The sequence below is a fragment of the Ranitomeya imitator genome, chromosome 1 (assembly GCF_032444005.1).
Source record: "Ranitomeya imitator isolate aRanImi1 chromosome 1, aRanImi1.pri, whole genome shotgun sequence".
Classification (NCBI taxonomy): Eukaryota; Metazoa; Chordata; class Amphibia; order Anura; family Dendrobatidae; genus Ranitomeya; species Ranitomeya imitator.
In genome coordinates, this window is record NC_091282.1 from 1,145,543,030 (window position 1) to 1,145,557,367 (window position 14,338).

Below are 14,338 nucleotides of genomic sequence, written 5' to 3' on the forward strand. Positions count from 1 at the left end.
AGCAAGGACAGGGGGCGATTGTGCCACAAGAACAGGTAACGATGGTGCCGCAAGAACAGGTAACGATGGTGCCGCAAGGACAGGTGGCGATGGTGCCGCAAGGACAGATGGTAATGGTACAGCAAGGAAAGGTGGCAACGATGCAGCAAGAACAGGGGGCGATGGTGCAGTAAGGCAATGTGGAGTAGCTGAACTGAAACAACAGCAGTAGGGCTGGCACAGCTGTGTAGCAGAGTTGACTTAGCAATCAGAAACTGGTGTAGCAGTGCTGAGTTTGCAACTGAGACTCCATGTAGCAGTGTCGGCATCATGAAATGTACAGCACGATTTCATGGATCAGTGCTTGAATCACAGAACAGCAAAATTGCACAGTGGGATTTGATGTAGAACCATGATGGCCAGAATAGCATAGTTGTCTTTACAGTGGCGGTGTAGTATATGGCATGAGAGGCATCTACCTGAATACTCAGGCAGAGTCCTGCCATCTGAACCAATTTTATGAGCATGTGACAACCTAAAGTATTAGAGAAGACACAGGACCAATTTAGTGAATAGTGTGAGGGGTGGGGCCAATAGTGATAAGACATGAATTAACCATCCTGATGGTAGGTGAGAAATGTCCATTACTGCAAAACTCTTTAATTCAAATATAATACATATATGGGAATTTTTCAGCAATAAAAACTATTCCTAGATTAAAATATGTTTAATAACAGTACAAAAATTTGAAAAAGGATGTAAAATGGATCTGTCAGCTGAAATAGACCTGTTGAGGCTGATGCACTTGTTTTGCAAATAAATGTCATAACTAGGGTTGAGCGAAACGGGTCGTTCATTTTCAAAAGTCGCCGACTTTTGGCAAAGTCGGGTTTCATGAAACCCGATCCGACCCCTGTGCGGGGTCGGCCATGCGGTACGCGACTTTCGCGCCAAAGTCGCGTTTCAATGACGCGAAAAGCGCCATTTCTTAGCCAATGAAGGTAAACGCAGAGTGTGGGCAGCGTGATGACATAGGTCCTGGTCCCCACCATCTTAGAGAAGGGCATTGCAGTGATTGGCTTGCTGTCTGCGGCGTCACAGGGGCTATAAAGGGGAGTTCCCGCCGGCCGCCATGTTACTGCTGCTGATCTGAGCTTAGGGAGAGGTTGCTGCCGCTTCGTCAGAAGCAGGGATAGCGTTAGGCAGGGTCCATTAACCACCAAACCGCTTGTGCTGTAGCGATTTCCACTGCCCAACACCACCTTCGGTGTGCAGGGACAGTGGAAGCTACATTTTTTTTTTCCCCTCAGCGCTGTAGCTCATTGGGCTGCCCTAGAAGGCTCCCTGATAGCTGCATTGCTGTGTGTACGCCGCTGTGCAAACCAACTGCTTTTTTCAAAGCACAAATCCTCTTGTTCCTTCCTTTCTGCACAGCTATCTTTTTGGTTTGTACACACTTTTTATTTAATTTGTGCATCAGTCCACTCCTTATTGCTGCCTGCCATACCTGGCTGAGATTACTGCAGGGAGATAGTAATTGAAGGACAGTCCCTGTTTTTTTTTTTTGTGGGAGATTAAGATTGGCATTTCTGCTAGAGTGCCATCTCTGTCTGTGTCATCTCTCACTCAGTGGGCCATAGAAAGCCTATTTATTTTTTTGCTTGATTTTGGTTCTAAAATCTACCTGAAAAAATCACTACATCAATCAATTGCAAAACTCTCCCCGCTCCAATCTGTCCTGAATGCTGCAGCCAGGATCATATTCCTCACCAACCGTTACACCAATGCCTCTACCCTGTGCCAGTCATTACACTGGCTACCCATCCACTCCAGAATCCAGTACAAAACTACTACCCTCATCCACAAAGCACTCCATGGCTCAGCACCACCCTACATCTCCTCCCTGGTATCAGTCTACCACCCTACCCGTGCCCTCCGCTCCGCTAATGACCTCAGGTTAGCATCCTCAATAATCAGAACCTCCCACTCCCGTCTCCAAGACTTTACACGTGCTGCGCCGATTCTTTGGAATGCACTACCTAGGTTAATACGATTAATCCCCAATCCCCACAGTTTTAAGCGTGCCCTAAAAACTCATTTGTTCAGACTGGCCTACCGCCTCAATGCATTAACCTAACGATCCCTGTGTGGCCTATTTATAATAAAAAAAAAAAAAAAAAAAAAAAGGTTCCTCGCATCATGTTCTCATACACTTTATGCAGTATTAGCCCTCTGTGTCTGTACTGCTACATACTTAGGCAGGTAACTGGTTCATGCAGCTTTACATGAACACCTGAGCCTTACACTATAGCTGGTCCGAATAACTAAAGCAATTGTTACCATCCACCTCTCGTGTCTCCCCTTTTCCCCATAGTTTGAAAGCTTGCGAGCAGGGCCCTCACTCCTCCTGGTATCTGTTTTGAACTGTATTTCTGTTATGCTGTAATGTTTATTGTCTGTACAAGTCCCCTCTATAATTTGTAAAGCGCTGCGGAATATGTTGGCGCTATATAAATAAAATTATTATTATTATTTATTATTATTATAATCAGTGGGAGAAAAATATTGGCCTCAGGGCTTGTGTGCCACTCCTGACTCCTGTGTGCATCATCACTCACTCAGTGGGCCATAGAAAGCCCTTTTTTTTTTTTTTTTTTGCTTTATTTGGGTTCTAAATTCTACCTGAAAAAATCAATAAATCAATCAGTGGGAGATTAATATCGGCCTTTGGGCTTGTGTGCCAGTCCTAAGCGTGCCATCTCTCTCTCTCAGATAGTGGGCCATAGAAAGCCTATTTATTTTTTTATTTTTTTATTGGGTTTATAAATTTTCCCTGGAAAAAAAAAAGTGGGAGATTAATATTGGCCTCTGGGCTTGTGTGCCAGTCCTGAGCGTGCCATCTCTCTCACAAATAGTGGGCCATAGAAAGCCTATTTATTTATTTTTTTTTTGTTTTATAAATTCTCCCTTAAAAAAAAAAGGGAGATTAATATTGGCCTTTGGGCTTGTGTGCCAGTCCTAAGCGTGACATCTCTCTCTGTCTCTCAGATAGTGGGCCATAGAAAGCCTATTTATTATTTTTTTTATTGGGTTTATAAATTTTCCCTGGAACAAAAAAAAAAAGTGGGAGATAAATATTGGCCTCTGGGCTTGTGTGCCACTCCTGACTCCTGTGTGCGTCATCTCTCACTCAGTGGGCCATAGAAAGCCTTTTTTTTGTTTTATTTGTTTTCTAAATTCTCCCTGAAAAAATCATTTTATTTTATTTGGTTTCTAAATTCTTCCTGAAAAAATCATTTTATTCTATTTTTTTTTTTTCCTAAAGTCTCCCTGAAAAAACAAAAAAAACAAATCAGTGGGAGATTAATATTGCCCTTTCTGCTTGTGTGCCAGTCTTGACTCCTGGGTGTGCCATCTCTCTCTCTCTCTCCAATTGTGGGCCATAGAAAGCCTATTATTTTTTTAGCTTGATTTGGGTTCCAAAATCTACCTGAAAAAATCACTACATCAATCAGTGGGAGATAAATATTGGCCTCTGGGCTTGCGTGCCACTCCTGACTCCTGTGTGCGTCATCTCTCACTCAGTGGGCCATAGAAAGCCTTTTTTTGTTTTATTTGTTTTCTAAATTCTCCCTGAAAAAATCATTTTATTTTATTTGGTTTCTAAATTCTTCCTGAAAAAATCATTTTATTCTATTTTTTTTTTCCTAAAGTCTCCCTGAAAAAAAAAAAAAAAAAAACAAATCAGTGGGAGATTAATATTGCCCTTTCTGCTTGTGTGCCAGTCTTGACTCCTGGGTGTGCCATCTCTCTCTCTCTCTCCAATTGTGGGCCATAGAAAGCCTATTATTTTTTTTAGCTTGATTTGGGTTCCAAAATCTACCTGAAAAAATCACTACATCAATCAGTGGGAGATAAATATTGGCCTCTGGGCTTGTGTGCCACTCCTGACTCCTGTGTGCGTCATCTCTCACTCAGTGGGCCATAGAAAGCCTTTTTTTGTTTTATTTGTTTTCTAAATTCTCCCTGAAAAAATCATTTTATTTTCTTTGGTTTCTAAATTCTTCCTGAAAAAATCATTTTATTCTATTTTTTTTTTTTCTAAAGTCTCCCTGAAAAAAAACAAAAACAAAAACAAATCAGTGGGAGATTAATATTGCCCTTTCTGCTTGTGTGCCAGTCTTGACTCCTGGGTGTGCCATCTCTCTCTCTCTCTCCAATTGTGGGCCATAGAAAGCCTATTATTTTTTTAGCTTGATTTGGGTTCCAAAATCTACCTGAAAAAATCACTACATCAATCAGTGGGAGATAAATATTGGCCTCTGGGCTTGTGTGCCACTCCTGACTCCTGTGTGCGTCATCTCTCACTCAGTGGGCCATAGAAAGCCTTTTTTTGTTTTATTTGTTTTCTAAATTCTCCCTGAAAAAATCATTTTATTTTATTTGGTTTCTAAATTCTTCCTGAAAAAATCATTTTATTCTATTTTTTTTTTTTCCTAAAGTCTCCCTGAAAAACAAAAAACAAAAACAAATCAGTGGGAGATTAATATTGCCCTTTCTGCTTGTGTGCCAGTCTTGACTCCTGGGTGTGCCATCTCTCTCTCTCTCTCCAATTGTGGGCCATAGAAAGCCTATTATTTTTTTAGCTTGATTTGGGTTCCAAAATCTACCTGAAAAAATCACTACATCAATCAGTGGGAGATAAATATTGGCCTCTGGGCTTGTGTGCCACTCCTGACTCCTGTGTGCGTCATCTCTCACTCAGTGGGCCATAGAAAGCCTTTTTTTGTTTTATTTGTTTTCTAAATTCTCCCTGAAAAAATCATTTTATTTTATTTGGTTTCTAAATTCTTCCTGAAAAAATCATTTTATTCTATTTTTTTTTTCCTAAAGTCTCCCTGAAAAAAAAACAAAAAAAAAAAACAAATCAGTGGGAGATTAATATTGCCCTTTCTGCTTGTGTGCCAGTCTTGACTCCTGGGTGTGCCATCTCTCTCTCTCTCTCTCTCCAATTGTGGGCCATAGAAAGCCTATTATTTTTTTTAGCTTGATTTGGGTTTCAAAATCTACCTGAAAAAATCACTACATCAATCAGTGGGAGATAAATATTGGCCTCTGGGCTTGTGTGCCACTCCTGACTCCTGTGTGCGTCATCTCTCACTCAGTGGGCCATAGAAAGCCTTTTTTTGTTTTATTTGTTTTCTAAATTCTCCCTGAAAAAATCATTTTATTTTCTTTGGTTTCTAAATTCTTCCTGAAAAAATCATTTTATTCTATTTTTTTTTTTCCTAAAGTCTCCCTGAAAAAAAAAAAAAAAATCAAATCAGTGGGAGATTAATATTTACATTTGTGCTTCAGTGACAGTCCTGCGTGTGTGGCATCTCTCTCATTTGTTGCCACCAACAACAGAGTGTGTAACATTGTGCCTGATTTTCGTTGTGGTCTCACTCACCTGTAAAGGGGTAGCTAAATCATACTGAAGTTATAGCTCACCGTGTAATTTGTGTGACAGCAACAAATACCGTTAGTTTATTTACGTTTTTAAAACAATGAGGAAGTATGGTGGAAGAGGTCGTGGCCGGGGGCGTTCATTGTCAGCTGGTAATGAGGGTAGTGGTAGTGGTGGAGCATCAGCTGGTCGTGGGAAAAAAAATATTGCACCTAAGTCTGGAGCTGTGGAGCCAGGTTCGTCGTCTGGCTACACAAGGCCTCGAACGCTCCCTTTTCTGGGAGTAGGAAAACCGCTTTTAAAGCCGGAGCAGCAAGAGCAAGTTTTGGCTTATCTTGCTGACTCAGCCTCTAGCTCTTTTGCCTCCTCTCGTGAAACTGGTAAATGTCAAAGCAGCGCGTCGTTAGTGGATGTTCACGGTCAGGGACAAGTCGCTTCCTTGTCCTCTTCAGCAAAAACAACAACAGAGAAGAATGCAGCAGGCGACACAACGGGTTACTCCATGGAGCTCTTTACACATACCGTCCCTGGCTTAGAAAGTGAAGCAGTTAACAGTCCATGCCCATTACAAGTTGAATCTGACATGGAGTGCACTGATGCACAGCCACAGCCAGACTACTATGCTGGTCCTTTGACTCAGACCACAACATTGCCCTCGCAAGGTGCTGATCAAGAATCAGACCCTGATGAGACTATGTTGCCCCATCACGAACGCTATACCACCGACCGACACGGTGACACAGACGAAATTGCACACGAGCTACAAGAAGAGGTAATAGATGACCCAGTTCTTGACCCCGATTGGCAGCCATTGGGGGAACAGGGTGCAGGCGGCAGCAGTTCTGAAGCGGAGGAGGAGGGGCCGCAGCAGGCATCAACATCGCAACAGGTTCCATCTGCCGGGCCCGTATCTTGCCCAAAACGCGTGGCAAAGCTAAAACCTGTTGGAGGACAGCGTGGCCATCCGGTTAAAGCTCAGTCTGCAATGCCTGAAAAGGTATCCGATGCTAGAATGAGTGCAGTCTGGCATTTTTTTAAACAACATCCAATTGATCAGCGCAAAGTCATCTGTCAAAAATGTTCAACTACCTTAAGCAGAGGACAGAATCTGAAAAGTCTCAATACAAGTTGCATGCATAGACATTTAACCACCATGCATTTGCAAGCCTGGACTAACTACCAAACGTCCCTTAAGGTTGTAGCACCCTCGGCCAATGAAGCTAGTCAGCAACGCAACATCCCTTCCGGCAGTGTAGGGCCACCATTTTCCGCACCACCTGCAGTATCTGTGCAGGTTTCTTTGCCAGGCCAAAGCCGTCAGGGTCAGGGAATCACCAGTTTCGTAGTAGGAAACACTGCATCTAGGGCACCGGTGGCAACAATACCATCTCCCACCGTCTCTCAGTCTGCCATGTCCACCGGCACCCCCGCTAGTTCCACGATCTCCAGCTCTCCAGTCCAGCTCACCCTACATGAGACTATGGTTAGAAAAAGGAAGTACTTAGCCTCGCATCCGCGTACACAGGGTTTGAACGCACACATAGCTAGACTAATCTCGTTAGAGATGATGCCCTACCGGTTAGTTGAAAGCGAAGCTTTCAAAGCCCTGATGGACTACGCTGTACCACGCTACGAGCTACCCAGTCGACACTTTTTTTCCAGAAAAGCCATCCCAGCCCTCCACCAGCATGTTAAAGAGCGCATCGTCCATGCACTCAGGCAATCTGTGAGCACAAAGGTGCACCTGACAACAGATGCATGGACCAGTAGGCATGGCCAGGGACGTTACGTGTCCATCACGGCACACTGGGTAAATGTGGTGGATGCAGGGTCCACAGGGGACAGCAAGTTTGGGACAGTTCTGCCTAGCCCACGGTCTAGGAAACAATTGGCTGTAGCCGTTCGCACCCCCTCCTCCTCCTCTTCGTCCTTCTGCAGAAGCGAGAGCTCGTCCACAGACCGCAGTCGCACAACCACTCCATCCGCAGCTGCCACTGTTGCACACCAGGTCTCCCATTATGGGGCAGCTACTGGCAAACGTCAGCAGGCTGTATTGGCTATGAAGTGTTTGGGCGACAACAGACACACCGCGGAAGTTCTGTCCGAGTTCTTGCAGAAAGAAACGCAGTCGTGGCTGGGCACTGTAGATCTTGAGGCAGGCAAGGTAGTGAGTGATAACGGAAGGAATTTCATGGCTGCCATCTCCCTTTCCCAACTGAAACACACCTTAAACCTGGTGGTGCAGTGCTTCCTGAAAAGTTATCCGGGGTTATCCGACCTGCTCCTCAAAGTGCGTGGACTTTGCTCACATATCCGCCGTTCGCCCGTACACTCCAGCCGTATGCAGACCTATCAGCGTTCTTTGAACCTTCCCCAGCATCGCCTAATCATAGACGTTGCAACAAGGTGGAACTCAACACTGCACATGCTTCAGAGACTGTGTGAACAGAGGCGGGCTGTTATGTTTTTGTGGGAGGATACACATACACGGGCAGGCAGTAGGATGGCAGACATGGAGTTGTCAGGTGTGCAGTGGTCGAAGATTCAAGACATGTGTCAAGTCCTTCAGTGTTTTGAGGAATGCACACGGCTGGTTAGTGCAGACAACGCCATAATAAGCATGAGCATCCCCCTAATGCGTCTGCTGATGCAAAGTTTGACGCACATAAAGGATCAGGCGTCTGCAGCTGAGGAAGAGGAAAGCCTTGATGACAGTCAGCCATTGTCTGGCCAGGGCAGTGTACAGGACGAGGTAGCGGGCGAAGAGGAGGAGGAGGACGAGGAGGATGATGGGGATGATTATATTTTTAATGAGGAAGCTTTTCCGGGGCCACTGGAAATTGGTGGCGCGGCAAGGCCGGGTTCTGGTTTTTTGAGGGACACAAATGACGTGGATTTGCCTGAAACTGCCCCTCAACCAAGCACAACCGCAGATTTGAGAACTGGAACTTTGGCCCACATGGCGGATTATGCCTTACGTATCCTCAAAAGGGACACACGCATAACTAAAATGATGAATGATGATGATTACTGGTTGGCCTGCCTCCTTGATCCTCGCTATAAAGGCAAATTGCAAAATATAATGCCACATGAGAACTTGGAACTAATATTAGCAACCAAACAATCAACTCTTGTTGACCGTTTGCTTCTGGCATTCCCTGCACACAGCGCCCGTGATCGTTCTCACACGAGCTGCAGGGGCCAGCAGACCAGAGGAGTTAGAGGGGCAGAAATCAGAAGTGGCGTTGGCCAGAGGGGTTTTCTGACCAGGTTGTGGAGTGATTTTGCTATGACCGCAGACAGGACAGGTACTGCAGCATCAATTCAAAGTGACAGGAGACAACATTTGTCCAGTATGGTTACAAACTATTTTTCATCCCTTATCGATGTTCTCCCTCAACCGTCATTCCCATTTGATTACTGGGCATCAAAATTAGACACCTGGCCAGAATTGGCAGAATATGCATTGCAGGAGCTTGCTTGCCCGGCAGCTAGTGTCCTATCAGAAAGAGTATTCAGTGCTGCAGGTTCAATACTAACAGAAAAAAGGACTCGTCTGGCTACCCAAAATGTAGATGATCTAACCTTCATTAAAATGAACCACAACTGGATTTCGAAATCTTTTGCCCCACCTTGCCCGGCTGACACCTAGCTTTCCTATGAAAAGGTCTTGCCTGTGGACTATTCTGAATGCCTTTTCCAATCTCGTAATTTTCTGCACCTGATTGTCCAGCATACGACATGTTTACACCTCACTAAATGGCCAAACTCCCCACACGGGGCCGTGGTATCGACACTTGGCGACAGCACCCGTGAGAGTGCAGTTTGTCTGAAGAGGTGGGTGAGCCCGCTTTTGGTCGACGGCACTGCCACTGGGTCCCTCCTAGTACAATAAAGTGTCTCTGGCGGTGGTGGTGCGCACCCAACGTCAGACACACCGTTGTAATATGAGGGGCCCTGGGCCTGTACAGCCGGCCACAAGACAGTTTCCCCCCACCCCAGCTCAAACAGTGCTCTACCACTTGCAAAATTATCTCACAGCTCCACCAATGTTTAGTCTATGCGCTGACATCCTTCAATGCCTGCCACTGACAATACCATTGTATTGACATTTTTGTTATGTTAGGCCTTCGATGCCTGTCTGTGGTCACTCCTTCCACTAGGCCTCCACTGACCACACCACTGCTGCCCGTGTACCCCTGGAACCAATTTAAAATTGCCTACAGCCATGTGTTATTATTTTAGGCCTTCGATGCCTGTCTGCGGTCACTCCTTCCACTAGGCCTCCACTGACCACACCACTGCTGCCCGTGTACCCCTGGAACCAATTTAAAATTGCCTACAGCCATGTGTTATTATTTTAGGCCTTCGATGCCTGTCTGCGGTCACTCCTTCCACTAGGCCTCCACTGACCACACCACTGCTGCCCGTGTACCCCTGGAACCAATTTAAAATTGCCTACAGCCATGTGTTATTATTTTAGGCCTTCGATGCCTGTCTGCGGTTACTCCTTCCACTAGGCCTCCACTGACCACACCACTGCTGCCGTGTACCCCTGTAACCAATTTAAAATTGCCTACAGCCATGTGTTATTATTTTAGGCCTTCGATGCCTGTCTGCGGTGACTCCTTCCACTAGGCCTCCACTGACCACACCACTGCTGCCCGTGTACCCCTGGAACCAATTTAAAATTGCCTACAGCCACGTGTTATTATTTTAGGCCTTCGATGCCTGTCTGCGGTCACTCCTTCCACTAGGCCTCCACTGACCACACCACTGCTGCCCGTGTACCCCTGGAACCAATTTAAAATTGCCTACAGCCATGTGTTATTATTTTAGGCCTTCGATGCCTGTCTGCGGTGACTCCTTCCACTAGGCCTCCACTGACCACACCACTGCTGCCCGTGTACCCCTGGAACCAATTTAAAATTGCCTACAGCCATGTGTTATTATTTTAGGCCTTCGATGCCTGTCTGCGGTCACTCCTTCCACTAGGCCTCCACTGACCACACCACTGCTGCCCGTGTACCCCTGTAACCAATTTAAAATTGCCTACAGCCATGTGTTATTACTTTAGGCCTTCGATACCTGTCTGCGGTGACTCCTTCCACTAGGCCTCCACTGACCACACCACTGCTGCCCGTGTACCCCTGTAACCAATTTAAAATTGCCTACAGCCATGTGTTATTATTTTAGGCCTTCGATGCCTGTCTGCGGTCACTCCTTCCACTAGGCCTCCACTGACCACACCACTGCTGCCCGTGTACCCCTGTAACCAATTTAAAATTGCCTACAGCCATGTGTTATTATTTTAGGCCTTCGATGCCTGTCTGCGGTGACTCCTTCCACTAGGCCTCCACTGACCACACCACTGCTGCCCGTGTACCCCTGGAACCAATTTAAAATTGCCTACAGCCATGTGTTATTATTTTAGGCCTTCGATGCCTGTCTGCGGTCACTCCTTCCACTAGGCCTCCACTGACCACACCACTGCTGCCCGTGTACCCCTGGAACCAATTTAAAATTGCCTACAGCCATGTGTTATTATTTTAGGCCTTCGATGCCTGTCTGCGGTCACTCCTTCCACTAGGCCTCCACTGACCACACCACTGCTGCCCGTGTACCCCTGGAACCAATTTAAAATTGCCTACAGCCATGTGTTATTATTTTAGGCCTTCGATGCCTGTCTGTGGTCACTCCTTCCACTAGGCCTCCACTGACCACACCACTGCTGCCCGTGTACCCCTGGAACCAATTTAAAATTGCCTACAGCCATGTGTTATTATTTTAGGCCTTCGATGCCTGTCTGCGGTCACTCCTTCCACTAGGCCTCCACTGACCACACCACTGCTGCCCGTGTACCCCTGGAACCAATTTAAAATTGCCTACAGCCATGTGTTATTATTTTAGGCCTTCGATGCCTGTCTGCGGTCACTCCTTCCACTAGGCCTCCACTGACCACACCACTGCTGCCCGTGTACCCCTGGAACCAATTTAAAATTGCCTACAGCCATGTGTTATTATTTTAGGCCTTCGATGCCTGTCTGCGGTCACTCCTTCCACTAGGCCTCCACTGACCACACCACTGCTGCCCGTGTACCCCTGGAACCAATTTAAAATTGCCTACAGCCATGTGTTATTATTTTAGGCCTTCGATGCCTGTCTGCGATTACTCCTTCCACTAGGCCTCCACTGACCACACCACTGCTGCCCGTGTACCCCTGTAACCAATTTAAAATTGCCTACAGCCATGTGTTATTATTTTAGGCCTTCGATGCCTGTCTGCGGTCACTCCTTCCACTAGGCCTCCACTGACCACACCACTGCTGCCCGTGTACCCCTGGAACCAATTTAAAATTGCCTACAGCCATGTGTTATTATTTTAGGCCTTCGATGCCTGTCTGCGGTCACTCCTTCCACTAGGCCTCCACTGACCACACCACTGCTGCCCGTGTACCCCTGGAACCAATTTAAAATTGCCTACAGCCATGTGTTATTATTTTAGGCCTTCGATGCCTGTCTGCGGTCACTCCTTCCACTAGGCCTCCACTGACCACACCACTGCTGCCCGTGTACCCCTGGAACCAATTTAAAATTGCCTACAGCCATGTGTTATTATTTTAGGCCTTCGATGCCTGTCTGCGGTCACTCCTTCCACTAGGCCTCCACTGACCACACCACTGCTGCCCGTGTACCCCTGGAACCAACATCAGAAAATATAAAAATAAGTATTTTGCTTATAAAAAATAAAATACTGGAGAGATATCAAATGCAGACATTTTAACATTAAAAACAAACACATACAACAAAAATCTGGTACAGTACTAAAAATGGCCACCAGCTACAATAACTTTCTCCTGCAAGTAGTTAACTGAAAGGTTTTTTCAATTTTAAACACAGATATGGCATCCACCGAGTGTTGTCCTGTCGCGTCTTCTTTATATTATTGCCAAGAAGATGCAAAACAATGAAAATAATAAAATCATTATTTACCAAAAAAATAGAGTAAGTCAAAACCACATTGCAAATAAACATTCATTACAAATAAAGAAGCAGGGCGCGTCCGAGAGTGAGTATATACCTAATAAGAATATAATCACCCTCGGATGTGCCCTGCTTCTTTCCGACAGCCTTCCTTCCTAAGAATCAGCCCTTCCGTGGTGTAGAGAGAGGGTTTGTTACACTCCAAGGTGTTCCCCAGGTTGCCTTTCCTGAGCTTCGATCTTCCGGCTCTCGTTTAGTAGTTGTTGGAAACTACGCTGCATTGGGCCTACAAATTGGGTATGGGGTGTAGAGAGATGGTGTGTTCCACTCCAAAGTGTTCCCCAGGTTGCCTTTCCTGAGCTTCGATCTTCCGGCTCTCGTTTAGTAGTTGTTGGAAACTACGCTGCATTAGGCCTACAAATTGGGTATGGGGTGTAGAGAGATGGTGTGTTCCACTGTAGAGAGATGGTGTGTTCCACTCCAAGGTGTTCCCCAGGTTTCCTCTCCATTGCTTCGATCTTCCGGCTCTCGTTTAGTAGTTGTTGGAAACTACGCTGCATTAGGCCTACAAATTGGGTATGGGGTGTAGAGAGATGGTGTGTTACACTCCAAGGTGTTCCCCAGGTTTCCTCTCCATTGCTTCGATCTTCCGGCTCTCGTTTAGTAGTTGTTGGAAACTACGCTGCATTAGGCCTACAAATTGGGTATGGGGTGTAGAGAGATGGTGTGTTACACTCCAAGGTGTTCCCCAGGTTTCCTCTCCATTGCTTCGATCTTCCGGCTCTCGTTTAGTAGTTGTTGGAAACTACGCTGCATTGGGCCTACAAATTGGGTATGGGGTGTAGAGAGATGGTGTGTTCCACTCCAAGGTGTTCTCCAGGTTGCCTTTCCTGAGCTTCGATCTTCCGGCTCTCGTTTAGTAGTTGTTGGAAACTACGCTGCATTAGGCCTACAAATTGGGTATGGGGTGTAGAGAGATGGTGTGTTGCACTCCAAGGTGTTCCCCAGGTTTCCTCTCCATTGCTTCGATCTTCCGGCTCTCGTTTAGTAGTTGTTGGAAACTACGCTGCATTAGGCCTACAAATTGGGTATGGGGTGTAGAGAGATGGTGTGTTCCACTGTAGAGAGATGGTGTGTTCCACTCCAAGGTGTTCCCCAGGTTTCCTCGCCAATGCTTCGATCATCATGCTCTCGTTTAGTAGTTGTTGGAAACTACGCTGCATTAGGCCTACAAATTGGGTATGGGGTGTAGAGAGATGGTGTGTTCCACTCCAAGGTGTTCTCCAGGTTGCCTTTCCTGAACTTCTATCTTCAGGCTCTCATTAAATTGTGGTTAAACGGAACAACTGCATTTGGCGTACTAGTTGGTTTGGGGCCTACTATCGGTGTCTGCCGCTCCTTGCTGTTCTCCTGGTTTCCTGTCCTGAAATTCCGTTTTCAGGCGCTCGTTAAGTAGTTGTTAATGTTAGACTGCATTTGGGCTACTAGTTGGGTTGGGGCCTACTATCGGTGTCTGCCACTCCTTGCTGTTCTCCTCCACTGAACAAAGCTGTGCCGCCTGTTTACTACTGTTGCCAATTTTGAAGTGCATTTCGACTACTTACTGATTTGGGCCTACTCTCTGTGTCAGCCTCTCATTCCAGTTGTCCTCCACTGCAATGCCCCCTGATTAGTCCTGTGTTACCAATTTTGAACTGCATTTAGCCCACTTTATTCTTTGGGCCTATATCTGTGTTTCCTCCTCATCCTGCCCATTGCCCAGCCAGTGATAGATGAGTCTGCTGGTACATTGACCCATAACGCAACATTTCCCGTGCACGCTACACTGCAAGATTGTGACCCTGCCGAAAGTCAGGTCCCCCTTCCCGCATACCATACCACCTTACACGGGGACAAACAGGAAAGTGCAGATGAAAGTGCAGGTTC